The following is a 15,503-nucleotide window of genomic DNA, read 5'->3' as shown; positions in this document are numbered from 1 at the left end:
AAGCATACCCAACTCAATGGCTGTAGATGTTATGATTGATTATTCTGACGATCCTTGTTGTTATTCACTATTGTTGAAATTTAGATATTTTATGACCTTGTTACTCATTATTTATTAACAGCATAAAGTGTTTTATGTTTTATGTTCATGATATATGTTATTTGTTATATGTCTGCAACCTTGTTGTTTGTGCTGCTGCTTATCTTGGCCAGGATACTCTTGGAAAAGAGATTTTTAATCTCAATGAGTTTTTCTTTCTGGTTAAATAAAGGTAAAATAAAAATAAACTCCTCAACATTCTACATGGAGTACACTGGTATGTTGATTGGAGATAATCCACCTATTCTTGTTGTATACAGTTTGCTTTGGAATCTTATAGGCAGTGAAACTGGTTCACCCGATGGGTGTGAGAAGGAAAAATGTAGTGCATGATGATGTACTGTGATTGTGTAAAGCCCAACAGTCAAGAGGCAAGGTTGACAGACAAACACTGACAATACCAATGGGGCTTCTGTACAAGGTAAATATTTTCCCATTCTGAGAGTATGTTTTCTTTTTAATTGCCTAGGACCTTTTAGTGAGTGTATTTGTTGTTTCTGTTTTTTTAGAAGGAAAAGATGCATAGATAGAATTAAACAGATCATCCCTACTGAACATTTTCCACTTTTGATTTTATCTTTGAAATTTTGATGCTAAAGTTATAATAGTTGAAAATATTATATATATATTTTTTAAAGTGAAGATTCTCTACGGACAAAGCGGATGTAATAGAGTACTGCAACAGCTCATCTGACTAGGTCAGGTTCACATCCAGCCATTGTGACATCAGGGAATTTGCCTATATGGAAATTGAATGTTTGCATATATTTAGATTTTAAAAGTCAACCAGCCAGCTTTAAGCAAACACAAGCAGCCAACTAGGTTCAACTCAGTACACGGGTAACTACAGGGGGATTTTATTCCCCAGTCACTTCTAATCAAACTTTTTTGAGTTTTTATACAGACATGTATGGATCAAATGGAATGGAATACAGGATTGCGTACAGTTCAATCAAGTGTGTTTGACAGGGGATTGCTATGGGTTACCTGCAATTCAACACCTCAATACTTGACAGCATCTTACATGAACTCCTCTTATGTCTGGACAATACTACCCTAACTGTAGACATTTGCGCAAGTCATGGCAACAAAACAGTGGTATTGAAGACCAACTCCGCTAACATGGAACAGGGTAAGGACTAATTGTACAAGAGATAGAAGTCAACATCCCAGGTAAGCTGACATTCTTAATTAATCTACAAAAGATTGGGTTTTGTTTTCTTAGGTTTTACCTTACATTTCAGTCAGAGACACTCACATTAAGGAATTAACAATTTATTACAACATTAACCATCATACAGTTAGGTTTGGCAGAAAATGTATGTTTTCTAAGGTTTATTAGGATTATGTTATGCTAGAAAACTGTCCTAACAAATAATGGTTCCGAATTAGAGATGGCTGGAAACATACAAGAACTGCTTAGCAAGAATTGTCAGTTTACACTGTAAATGCCAACTGGTACACTTCTCTGATACTGTCCATACAGACAAGGCTTCAATTATCTAAATCAAAGCAAAGCTTCATTTATCCGTGTCATTTAAATCGTATTCAGGGTAAACCATTAAAAAATGTTAACAAAACTTAATGGAATTTAGTATGTGATATAACGTGAGGCTGGGTGTGGTCTGGCATTGTATCGCGAGAACGTGGTTTCGCATCAGGAACAAAATGATATTGGACATAGCTGTCTGGTTAAGGCCTGCGTTCGACTGCAACTCCAATTCTCCATAAAATTGCTGTTGTATTATAACCACTGGGATGGTAAGGCTATTGGTTTTATGTAATTGTTGTCAATGTAAAATGTTAGTTTATACCTTTACTCATTGACAAGATAGCAGTGCTTCAACATGTTGTTTATCCGTCGATAAGCAGCTAACCAGTGTTAGCTTAGCCTGTTTTGTTGAGCAAAAATAGCTGTATCAATCTCTTCTTTTCATGTCAACATGACCGCTCTTAAAAACAATAACTGGCATTTCTAGTCTGGCAACATTTAATAAGGGCAGTGTCATTATTTTGCATGGTACATTGGAATAGAGATTGTCCAGAGAACACATTTTCCCGGTAGTTCCGGTAGACTACTTCATACTGTTTAGGCAATATTACACATAAGTTAAAAAAGGAGCTCTTTAACTTTCATTAAAGCTGTCGGCATTGAAAAGTGTTTTTACTATTCAGTAGTCTCGCATTGCCAGACCTATAGTTATTTCTTACCAGCTTATTACATAATGTCATTATCGGTTTGACTTATTATCAATCTTGTGTATCAATAAGTCAAGCCGACTTTAAGAGGTTAAATGTTAGTGAAACAAGCACTTGTATTTTTCATGTAAAATATTGTCCTGCGATTTCCCACTCAGGTTCGAATCATTCATCCTGAGTCGTCGTCTCTTCCAGTGAGTATAATTATTTCTCTTATGACCTTTTTCTCGTACTCGTCACACTGCATTGTTTCAGTTCCTCTCTCTCTCACACACACACACACACACACACACACACACTAAATAAACACATTTAACAATGCAGATAATAAGTATAGTAAACCATGAAATAGGTGTTATTTTTCATTAGTATAAAATAATTGGTCTTTCTACTGTTTTCTGTGTGTTCCCTTCCCTTCCTAGGTCCAGTGTGAGACCAACCCTACTGGTTTAAATGGCGTTGCGGTGTATGATGATCTAACTTATGCCATACCTTATGTAGGTACACACACACACACACACACACACGCACACACACACACACACACACACACACACACACAAACTCACATTCAGCTGACCATTGACTTGTACAAAAATGTACTTTGATTAAAGTACAATGTAAGTTGGGTAAAAAATAAAAATAAAAGTACTCTGAGTAAAAATTACTGTTACATTTTTTCTTTAAAGCAATGGGGGAGGATAAACAATAATCATATAATGACCCCTCTGATCTATCTTGCTGTCCCTTGTGGTGCTGCTGTCCCCCAGGTTGAGAACCAGCAGCCAACAGACCGAGCCCCGTCTTTGGACAACTTAGTCAGTGTGAGTGGAGAACTGCAGCAGCAGTGGAGCTCAGGTAAATGGGGACAAACCATCTATAAATAATCCTAATTATCTTAGTTTCATTTACTAAAGACAGGATTTGACTGTTTTCAGAAGACACAAATCACCAGGAGGGGAACCTAATGTCTCGGTCCCATGGTCACTCGACATCTGGTGGGAGACATCTGAGACATTGTCTTTTCCGCCGCACTACGACCACACAGAGAGTGCCCATCAACTGGTAATTGGAGTATTAGAATTTACACTTTACATGTCAATACCCACAGTACTCAGAATCCGCCAGCCACGGTAGCAGGTGGACAGGGAAAGTTCATTTTGAACCCTACTTTCCCCCCCAAAATCAACAAATTATTATTAGAGACTCATTTTGGTGTTTTGGCAGAATATTATTTCCTTGCAGCTTGATATAAAATGTTAATAGTTGTGGTACGGTCCACAGCAACCTCTCGCTGATTTTGTCCTAGTCTAATGTACATGCCTTTGTGTTTCTTGAAAAGTTAATGGTTACTACAATTATCCTATATGCAAATCCACTGTAAGAGATGAGGAACATTATCCACAGTCCCCATTCTGGGGACTTCTCCTTTACCTCAGTGTGTGTTTGCTACTATTGTCAATCTCTCTCCGATAGCAAACCTAGCCTAATTTCATGTAATCTCCAACTTTAATTGGGAAAAATGGGTGAAAATGGCTTGTTAATTTTGGAACAGCGGTATGACATATTTTTATATGGTCTTATTATATGGTTCTAAGTCAATTTCCTTCCACTACCTTCTGTCTATTCTACAGTTAACTGCATTTCCAACCCACATTCTGTACATTTGACTGACCAGGAGAAGGAGGCTGAAGAATTTAATTCTCTTCACTTGCAATTTTGCTAAAATTCTGTTCTCACAAATGATGCCATGTTTTGTGTCTCTCTTGTATGCAGGTGGAGACAGAATGGTCCATGGCTGGTGATGGCCCTTGCTGGTGTGGTGCTCTTTCTGTTGTGCACAATGCTTGCTTTCTCAATATAAAAATAATTTTGAAATGTTCTTTTCTGTCATGTTGTCCTTTTTGACACAAGGGGGTGAGGAATAGAGGGGGGAGGATTCCCTTGTGACATTACATGAAAACCAGATCAAATAATTGTTTTGTATAATTGTAACAGAATTGTATGTACTGTACCTAATGTGAATAGGAGTTTCAAATAAATTATATATCTGATTATTTATGAATCATAGCTTTTTCCATACAGTGCTGACTAAAAAGGAATAAAAAAAAAATTCATCTTCTGTTAATTGATCTTAATGCGTAATTAAAAAAATTAGGAAATATCCAACCTTTAAGGACACCAATTATCTTTGTGATTTAATCATGTATCATGTATTAAAATTCAGGTGAAATAATTATACACACCCATATGTTAAATTCCCAAAGAGACAGGCACATTTTTAAAGGCCAGTTATTTAATGGATTCAGGATCCTATGCATCCTGATAAAGTTCCCTCGGCCCTCTGGAATTAAAATAACCCCCCATCATCACATACCCTTCAACATACCTAGAGATTGGCATGGTTTGTATAGTCAGAGCACGTTTTTGTCCCATCCTGGAATGTTGAATGCTGTAAAAGAGGGTTGGGCAATGCGAGACTAGTGTCTCGCACTAGCCCCTCTTTGATCCCAGAACTGTAATTTTCATACAGTCCATAAGCAGCTCTATTTATCATTTTCATCATGAATCAATTAATAACCCATAAAGCTTACTTCAAATTGTGTCAACATTGATCCATGTCCATGTTAAAAGTTTCAGCACAGTCATAATAAGGTTTCAAATAAAAGATTGAGTGAGATTACCCTGTGATGTAAACAGGTAATTTAAACTGGAACGGATTTCATGCTAGAGAAAATCCCTGGTGGCTATTTTAGTTCTGGACAACATCGGCCGAAGATACGGGCCAGGTATATTGTCATGCGAGCCACGGGGCATCCAGTCATTTCATCAAAAATCCTTTTTTAAGGACAACGCCAGAAAAGGGAAGGCATGGAATTTAATTGCACACATAATTGTTCTTTAAAGTACTTGTAGAGACAATATAATCTGTGAGTGAGGCGGCAAGAAACTCCACATCTAAGCCCCCTTCCTCGCCTGTTTGATATGGTGCATGGTGAAGCAGCACAGACGCACCCAGCGGAAAAACGGGGGTTAGTGTGCTATTTTAATGCCATCTCAAATGCACGTTAATGAACTACTGCTGTACTGTACCGGCTGATGAGTCTAATTCTAAGAAGGTTTGAATATGTTTTGAATGTGTATACAGTGAGAAAGTGACAATAAAGTGCACTTCAAACAGTCATTTTTGATATACTTTTTTTTTCAATCTACATTGTACTCCGACAATGCAATGCACAAAAGAACTTGAGGAGCTGCTCACAGCTAGAATAAATGAAGTATTTATGAATGGTGGTGAAACAGAACAGCCTGTTCTCGTGAACCAAACATTAATAATTTGTATGATTTCCACGTTTTTTTGTTGCTGGGTTCACCATGCACCATGCGTGCTCCTTGGAGTGTTACAATGCAAACCACATTTTTCCAAAACTTAACTAGTTGTTTCGGTACCCAAAACTTCACTTTCGTTGCCGCATAATGCTCACTTTTTCTTGTCTAAAGTTAACTGTAAGCTCTGCCAAAATGACTGCCTGCTTGTGGCGCTCTTTATCCCGTCACCTATTCTCAGGTAACTGAACACCATTCAAAGCACCATAGGCGGCTTCCCAGAGCTCTGTAGTGGCTAAACACATCTGCTAACTGCCGCTGATATGACCGAGTTGTGGCGGAGGTATGCATCTGCGCCACAAAGTTCTGAGACAGCTAGCAACTGCCGCTCTGTAGCACAGAGCCGGAGCCTATGTCATGTGACCAGCCGGCAGTCTCCTAGTTTTTATATGATATACAGTACGTTTTAACGTGCATAACTTTCCGTACGATATCCGATGAACCCATTCATGGGAATGCGTTGAACAGAAACAAAAACAGTTTAAGTATGGGAAGAATAGTTGGCTCTCTTAATTGGTAGTGCCATTCTAAAGTTGCGGTTTTAGAGGCTTTTCATGGTGCACATATTACTTTACTTAGCATAAAACTGTAAGGTATGTTGGTGATGTTACCAGGTATAATGTTATATTAAACGACCTGAGAGGCACCTGAGAAATCTTGTTTTGAAAATCTGATCTCAATTGTTTTCTATCCTCCGTCTATCATAATAGCAGGTTAAAAAAAATGAAAAATAGGTATAGAGTGGCGTCTTTAGCCTTCCCAAAATTCGGGGTAAGGACGCGTTCCGAGGGAAGTACTTGTCTGGTTGGTGACACTCACTGACACATTTGCTGTATGCCAGCTTGTGCTTTAGGTCTTTTGCAAGGCTGAAAAAAGACAATTCCTGTAGCATGGCATGTAGCATGCAGGTATGTGTTTCCTCTTTCTGCGTTGCACTGAACTTTCTGTGTCTTTGTACTCTACAGCTTGGACATTATCTTCCGGCTGTTCTTCATCTTTTTCCTTCTCTGCTTCTTTTCTCCTGGAGGGAGAGTTTCCCACTCAGGTACCTCAGGTGTTGGTGTGGAGAGTCTGTGGGGTATGTCCTTTTGTTGTTTCCACCCCCTGATGTTGAAGACTTGGGGCAGGAGGGACTAGGACTGCAGCTGTGATTGGGATCACAGGCATTTCTTGTGCCAGAGCAGACATGCTGTAGCCTCGATTCTCTCATATGGCTATGCACGTGAGAAAACTGATAAAACAAACCCAACATTTTATGAAAACTTGAAATGTACATATCATATAAAATGTGTAGAGAGCTATCTAGCAAAAACATTTGTTTCAACATAGGGGGACACACATTATAACCCGGATGTCTGGGTGGTCCCACAGGAAATTTTGAGCACCAAATGCTTCATTTCTGGTGATTTTTCTACAATTTTTTTTGCCTTTTCTAAATGTTAATATTATTGATTCAAAACATTACACGTGTTTAGGAATGTTTTGAATTTATGAAACTTTTTAGGAATTATGCATGTCTTACAGGGCTTGACATTAATTTTTTGAGGCTCTTGTCCTTTGGACAAATACATTTACATTACACTTGTCCATGCACAAAAGTCACCTGTCCGGGTTAAGATTTATCATTTTTATTTATATATATTTTATTTATTTTATATATTTTTTGTGTGTTTGCTAATGCAGAATTCAAACAAAGTGTTGAAAGTATCCAAACACTATCAACATTAATACAATTCAGTTGAAACAATAGAACAAAAAGAATGGATTTCCTTTTAAGCAAGAAGAAAAGGATCTCTAGACTTCATAATTTAAAGTAATACTTTGCATGCCGGTGTGCAGTGTCAGAGGTAGCGGTGACTTGAACTTGAAATTATGCAAGGCTATATCTAAAATAAGTTTGTAGACATAACATTGGATTTGCCACTAAATGTTGGTGTTAACTTTTCTTTTTTCTACAATCTCACTTTCTACCCGGGAGAGGCTGATTTACCAAGAGATCATTTAAAAGGTGTAGCTACTTTACAGTTAATTATTAGCTGAACTTAATAAGTCAAATTAACGTCATCCTTCATCCACACAAAGCACACTGCTATCGCCACGAGTGACATCTGTAATTGGCTGTCCCGCTGCCACGGGGTCTAACGTTAGCGGCCAGCTGCTCTCGATTGTGGGAAAAAAATGTATTTCTGTCAAATCGTTAACATAGACACATATAACGTGAATAAACATCCCATTTTATTTTGTTTGAGTTTTAACTTGTCAAGTGGGACAGGGAAATTCCTCTTCCACTTGCCCTACAAAAAAATCCACTTCTCCCCAACAAGCGGACAAGCCTTAATGCTGAGCCCTGTCTTAACAACAAATATTTGACTGCCACAGCATTTACACTCTTTGACTTCATTAACCGAGCGAGCTGGATTATACGCCTGTGGTGGATAATAAACATGAGGTTCAATAGGCTACCAGTTGAGATTTCATGTGATAAGCCTGCATGGAGATGTGATCTTGGACCTAATATTCATAGCTGCTGCACATAACACTGACACTGCTCACCTACATGTGTACTTTAATTATCTGAGCTTGATTTCATATATTCCTCCAACGCTCTTTTGGCAGGGTAACATTTTCTTTTTTGTGGGCGGTGAAGATGTGCCAAAGCGTATTGCTCCTTCATCCTTTACACCAACTACAAAACCCTTCACTTCTTCTTGCCACTTTCTTCTGAGTCTATGAGTAGGATTGTTAGGATTGTGGGTTCCTGTTGTCATGTTTGGAGTTCTTTTTTAATTTTGTTAACTCTTTCTATGTGTTTTGATTGATTTGACAAGTTCTCAGGTTGATTGATATAACTCATTTGTCCCTGTATTTATTGTCCTGTTCAGTCTTCAGTCCAGAATCCTTTTCTTCCTTAAGCACATGGCCAGCCCTGACAAAGTCGTCTGAACAGCTAGGGATAGCCGATGACCTCCCCCAGACGTTGGCTGACCCTACTGCTCATGGTGTGTTGTTGTCAATCTTATTTTTTGGATTTTTCTTATTTATTTGTTTTTACCATTTCTTCAGGAAAAACTAAACTTAAGCATTGAAAACAGAAAATGTGTGTATGCTGATTGACCTCATTTGTAGTCTGAGGTCATATTTTCATTTTTCGTATTGGCATCAGCAACCATTAGACAGTCGATACACTAATGCGATTCAATTATTCATCAAAAGACCTTCAGGTGTAGAAGTGTGGAGCTGGAGAAGGCAGGAACAGATGTTGGATCCATGTAGAATCGATACAACGTCAGCAGGTAGAGTGAGATATGACAGGATTAGCTTTTCCTACACACTTGAGGCAGAAAGAGCATGGAGATTAACCTTGAGGGGTATGTGCATTTCTCTTCTGTTGAAATACCTTTTACATTTCCCACTTCTGTTCTATTCTTCAATTCTTCTGTATCATGAGAGTAAAAGAACACACACGACTGTTTTGACATTGCCCCAGCAATCAAGTATGCAATGGTAGTGGTTTCATTAGACGTTAAATGTAGGTGGTAGGTGACAACAAATTGCTTGAATATATGGCTTGAACACTGTAAAAAAAAAAAAACATTAATTCTCTCGTCTTTCTCGTATCACTTCATTGATTGGTGGATTAATACTAAATGTGTGAATTAGGGCTGCATGATATTAGAAAAACATCCAATTTTGATTATTTTTACTGTTTTTGCGATTGCGATATGATTCACAATATTGGAGGGAATGATCATTTTTGTATCCTTATTCTCATTTTCCTCAAAAATATATTTTATTTAAATGACTTTAGTGTGACATTTTGCGAGGATCTGTACACAACAAAGATGTTTTCTGTAGTCCGTAGAATACGATATGTAGGCCAGAACGTCTCTGCAGCAGCAAATTACTTTATTTTAATGGTTTTACACATATTTTGACATTACTAAATATTGCCCCTGCGATTTGGATATTGCACTAGTCCATATTGCGATTTCAATAAAACTGTGATTAATTGTGCAGCCCTAGTGTCAATACTGTGATCCCCTGGCTTTTTGAGAAGTAAAACTATTATTAACATATTTAAAAGCTTTCCACCTTTACTTTGTTTTAAACAAAATAAACATTATTTTTCCTCAAATGACTGCTGAAAGGTGACTGTGCTAGTATTCTGACATCGTTAACATCACCTACTTTTTAAAAAGAGATCAGCTGTCGATTGGCCACAGTTTGATAGTGGCTTGTGGAAAACAGCACAAAAAGAACGATGTGATTTTTGTAGGAGGGCTGTCCACTACAGCTGTTGGCCGAAAGACCGTTAAAACATATCCAAGTTAATCAGGAGAAAAAAACATTCAGAGCTATCACAAAAGAGCCAGGAATAGGGAGAGGCCACAGTAAGACCAAAACAGATTTCACTGATTAATTCCTGTCAGAAAGACAGAGTACTGAAGGCAGCATACAGAGTCGGAGGGAGGAAGAAGACACAGCTGAGCTGGTTTCAATTAACTGCTACTAAATTGGACCTAATGCATAGCATTTAATACAATAGCTCAGCTTTTTTGTGAAGCTCACTTTCTTTTTAAGAGTGATATGAGAAGATCAATACCAATCTCATTTCTGCCAAGAGATGATTAGCGTAGTTTAGCATACAGGGGGGGGGACAGTTAGCTTGGTTTTACATAAATGTAGCCTTAATGATAGAATTGGGCATGTTTTGGTCTCTGTACAGGCATGACAGGGTTTTCTTGGAATTTTAGAGTGCTTAGTGGCAAATGACACCATATGCTTATTTGCATATTGGGGATGTAATCATACAATTAGTAGTTATCCTAAAAAACAAAAAGTATAGAATAATACAAACATTCCTCTCAATCATCACCTTTACCCATTAGAGTGTGTATCAGCAGAGACCCTGCCCTCTGCCTGGATTTTCTATTTTCTTCCTATTTTTGTGAGTGCAAGACGTGGACCTTTGCAAAAGGCCTTTAGGCCCCACGTGGGTGTGTAACCCCAAGCCAATAACATGTAGAGTGTACAGCCCCTTCCATCACCTTCTCACTTTCCCATCACATTAAATAAGAATGTGGATGCAGGTACTTTCCTGCATTTGTGTGTGCGTTTGTGTGTCTCAGCTAAGTGAATGCAGAGGTTTAAGAAAGTTTAGTGAGGCAAATTGTGTATAAACCAATCAACTTTTAACAGAACACCTATAAATTGTATGCACCAAAAAATGTAAAGGAACACAAGCCAATCAAGAGGAAGCTGGACATAAAAGATTGAAATGCTGTTAAAATAAGATTTAAAACAGTGCTCCCCATGCTTTACAAATCGACTGGAAGTCTTTTTGGGAGTTATTGGAAGTGAAAACACATCAATCCATCCTACAATAATAGGTGTTGATGGGCATTGCTGTAAAGTTCTAACCATGTTCTGCAGGTCACTTATCATTGATGTGACCCGTTTTCGATGGAAAAACACCAGAAAAGGCAGAGAAGTTGCACGTCTACCTTGAGAACACAAAATCCCATTGACAGCAAGCCCCTTGGCTTTAATTGGAAAGCTTCCACTTGTCTGGCTGCAGCAGCAGCATCATAGCTGGATGAATCAGCACACTTCACATGTCTTCTATCTTTACTTCAGTAGTTACTTCACCAAATTATATTCCCCTCTTGCTCCCTCAGTACATAGTTACTGTGACAAAAATCCCCATCACTACACTATACTTGCTGTAATTGGTTCTTGACCCAGCTCCATCCTCTGGTAAATGAGACCAAATAGTCAAATAAAGTGTAGTAAGTGTTACCTCTGAAACTACTGAGATCAACCCAAGAGAATGCAGATGCATTCAGGAGTTCTGTCCCTCAACAGAACTTTCTCATTAGCACACAGTGCAACAGGCTGCAGCGGTAATACAAGTAACAAGGTACCTTTGAAAGGTTAAAGTAAAGGTACCTTGGACAGAGTTATGCAGTCATTACATAGTCAACATTACTACACTAAAAAAAAAAAACGGATAATCTCCTGGCTGAAAAGTACCTTTTCTGTTAAATTTATGGACTTTTCTCTAGATTTGTAATATATACTCTGTACCTTTAACAGATATTTTTGTTAATCCAAAAACGGAAAATCCTCTAAAAATTTAAAGTATATCCTCTGTACCTTTAACGGACATTTCTGTTGATCCAATCAAAATACGGAAAAAACATCTGTGAAAAATCAGGAACAGAGATGTAGCCATGTATTGCAACAAATGGAACCACGGATATAATTGGCAATGAAGGCTCCGTTCTAGTGATGCTCCCTGGATCAGCCAAGCTGTATACTACTATGACACAGTGGACATACTAGAGTGAGCCCAATCCAAGACATCACAACAATTTCACACATAGTTATGACGACACCCAAAACCAGGAAGGTGGAGGCTGGGGTGATGGAGGCAAGCTTTTCCAGCAGCATCGGTGTGAGGCAGCATTGGAGTAGCAGGAAGCAGAGAGAAATAGAGAGACATTTAATTGGACCGCCTGATGTGAAAATGGCTGTGATTGGTTGGGACTGGCTGGAATGATGATTCAATTAGTGGGCCTTTGACTTCCGTGTCCTGCATGAACTAACGCAATGCTTAATTATATTAAGTATTTCTATGGACTTGTCTGATGGCGTTTTTCCATTACATGGTAACTGCTTGACTCGCCTCTACTGGCCTTTTTCGGTTTTCCATTATAAAGAAAGTCCCTGGTACCTGCCAACAGGTACTTTTTTTTTTAAGCATCACCTCCATTGAGGCTCCAAGCGAGCAGAGGCGTTACCATAAGGTGTTGTGAAAACCTGCAGACTACTGATTGGTCAGAGAGAATCGTCACTAATTACTGTGTCATCTTTGCAGGCAACAGACGTGAGTGTCCTGAACAAACCCGCCATTTTAAAATAGTTTAGCCGGAGGCATTTTTTTGCTGCCTTCCAGCTTCTATTGAAACTAAATTTGGAGTAGAAGAACAGGGGAGACAGGTATGGAGAGACGTGAGGAAAAGATGGACAGCAGTGGAGCAATACTTCAGCTGGACTGTTGGAGAATTAATTGTGCAAATGGTATGTGGGAATAACTTATTTTAGAATAATCAATTTACTGTAGTGAAAATGCTGTGCATGCATTTGCACAATAACATAAGTGCATGGACAAGAAGAGCAACAGTCTCGCAAAAAGTCAAACATTGCAGTATCTGCCAAAGGCAAAATAAGAAAACTTCTAGCCAACTGGTTTATTTTATTCTTGTTTTAAAAATAACACTAAACTTTGAAACAGTAAAAGATTTTATGTTTTTTAGTGCTCTCCATCTGTTCAAATGTATAAAGCACTGAAACAACAGATACAGACTGCAGGCACTTAACTCAATAAACCAAGAAACAGAGTAAGAAAATGTCCAAAGAACAAGGGAAACATGAAAAGAGCCCGGCCAATGAACAAGTGACTGTTGTACTGCCATCGGGGGGGGGGAATTTTGATAATTAGAGGGTGATGATTATCCTGCCAATCAAAATAACTGAGATATTTACTTTGATAACACACATGGTTGACTAAGACCAAGTCCAGCAGTAAACGCACCATATCAGACTCCAGCCACTTAACACCCTAAAAGGTTTTCATTGAAGTCAGTTGACTATTTGAAACGGTAAAGTATATGTCCACAACATTCCACCTCCGGGATTGCTCTGGTGTCGCCTGAAATTCTGCCGGATGTCCCTCTTTTTGGCTAGATTTCCGCAACCTTTAACTTTCTTTATTCTGTCATTTTAAACTTCGGTCTATTCATGAGAACTGTGGTCAACTTCTCCTGAAATCTCTGCAGGGTTAAACCAGACAGATACATAGACTATCTGTCCAAACCGAGTTTTCAATTTTCCAAAAAAAGCCACTTCACCGGAGACAAAGTACCAGCGCGCTGTAACAGCTCAACGGGCTTTCTCTGTCACTTTTTGGATGTTTTCTGAGCTGGGCGATATGGAGAAAATCAAATATCCCATTATTGTTGACCAAATACCTTGATATCGATACCACAATGATATTGTAGTGTTGACTATTGGTGCTATCACAAAATATTTACACAATGAGATTTTGGATAAATAATCATCAGTAATGTGAATATAAAGAAGAAGTGGGTAAATGCAATTAATAGAGCAGTAACGGTCTGGTAAGTTCATAAATGACATTACTTTACTGTATTACCTAATGCAGCCTTTAAAACCAGGAAAAGACAGTACTTATTTCATATTATGATACCAAAAATCTAAGACGTATCATAACATAACAATATAATATCAATATACTGCCCAGCTCTGGTTTGACGTAGCATTTGTTTTACACTTTCAGTCTTAGCCATGTGAAAGAATACAAGAGAAATGTATTAGAAAGATAGTAGACGTGGATGCCTAATAGAGATAGTTATAGATTTGTTAAATTAGAAAGTTATCAACGCACAATTATATATTTAAAAATTACACTATTATTCATTAATCAAGCCTTTTGTAAAAACAATATATATATATATATATATATATATATATATACAGTAATTCCATATGTGTTCATTGATGCCTTCAGTGATAATCTACAATGTAAATAGTCATGAAAATAAAGAGAACGCATTGAATGAGAAGGTGTGTCCAAACCTTTGGCCTGTACTGTACATAAATAAATAAATAAATGTCATGATAGTTTAAATGAATGAATCTGAAAACATTTCACGGACCCCCTGTCAGAGTCACTGACCGACAATATTTTACTGTACCTTTTTTCAAAGCTCATATTATGAACAAGTCATAATATTAAACCACTCCTGGCGGTAGCCTCATAATTAAAATAATCATGAGAGTGGTTTGATCTTGTCATCTAACTCTCTCATTTTCCCAAATGGCAAACTGTTCCTTTAATTTATTTTATTCCTAAACGTATTTGACAGGAAGAAAAAATTAAGTGTCAGCACTGTCAAACATGGTGTATGCGTTGGACACTGCGCTCACACAATGACAATAAAAGATACATTCACAATAAATTACCATTTTGTCCATTTCCTAACAAAATCACTTCTTAAGGAAATCTAAGAGTTTTGAACCTACAGTTTCTCCATTGGTTTCCACTAGTACTTTGGTAAAAAGAAGTCCAAACCCGTGGCATCGGTGTGATCTGAGAAGATAGCATTGATGTCTGTCCTTGTCAATGTCAGGATGTCCTCCAGCCAAATTAACCCTGGACTTTATAGAAGACCCAGTCGTTCTATTGAATTTCTCTTCTTATCTCCTTTTCTGCTAGAAGTGCACAACAATACAGTGTATTTCAACAAGTAAACCTCTAATAATTGACATTGACATATTAAACTTGGAAATTGGTACTTATTGTTGCCGTGCCATCAATATTCTCCTCTAATGAACATATTATGCCTTTAGTGCACAATCAGACAACTTTGAAAAGCCTACCAGACTGTCTAGGTACAGTATGTCCCTTCATAGAGGGTGGACTATCCATTATTCAGGAAATGAATGCAGGAAAATCAATGCTTTGGCATATTAAGTCAGGGATAAGAGGGATCTGCACTCATAAAAACTAGGATTAAAAGTTTAGAAAGTACTGTGGAGCTGCACCGTCATTCTGACAGTAAAAAGAAACAGAGTGCAGTGCTGACAGGGCGGGGAGTGAAATTACAATGTTCATTAAGCTGTCTCTAAATCCTCACTCAGCTGGGAGCAACATCTGACATGCTGGTTAATGCTGCTGTACATCCCATACACACACCTGAACATGTTGACACACACACACACGCACACGCACA

General features: G+C 38.0%; 1 long non-coding RNA gene across 1 annotated transcript; it reads left to right on the top strand.

The window, feature by feature from the left end:
* Positions 1–321: 321 nt before the first annotated feature.
* LOC117954817 lies at positions 322–4,382 on the top strand. Its single transcript, XR_004658897.1, has 7 exons — positions 322–520; positions 1,004–1,272; positions 2,457–2,492; positions 2,721–2,795; positions 3,069–3,156; positions 3,237–3,363; positions 4,075–4,382. It is a non-coding gene; the product is annotated as an uncharacterized LOC117954817 (long non-coding RNA).
* The last annotated feature ends 11,121 nt before the right edge of the window (positions 4,383–15,503 follow it).

Source organism: Etheostoma cragini, chromosome 12 (assembly GCF_013103735.1).
Source record: "Etheostoma cragini isolate CJK2018 chromosome 12, CSU_Ecrag_1.0, whole genome shotgun sequence".
Taxonomy (NCBI): domain Eukaryota; kingdom Metazoa; phylum Chordata; class Actinopteri; order Perciformes; family Percidae; genus Etheostoma; species Etheostoma cragini.
The sequence above is the reverse complement of the archived record's forward strand: the minus strand, read 5'-3'. Positions and strand labels throughout refer to the sequence as shown.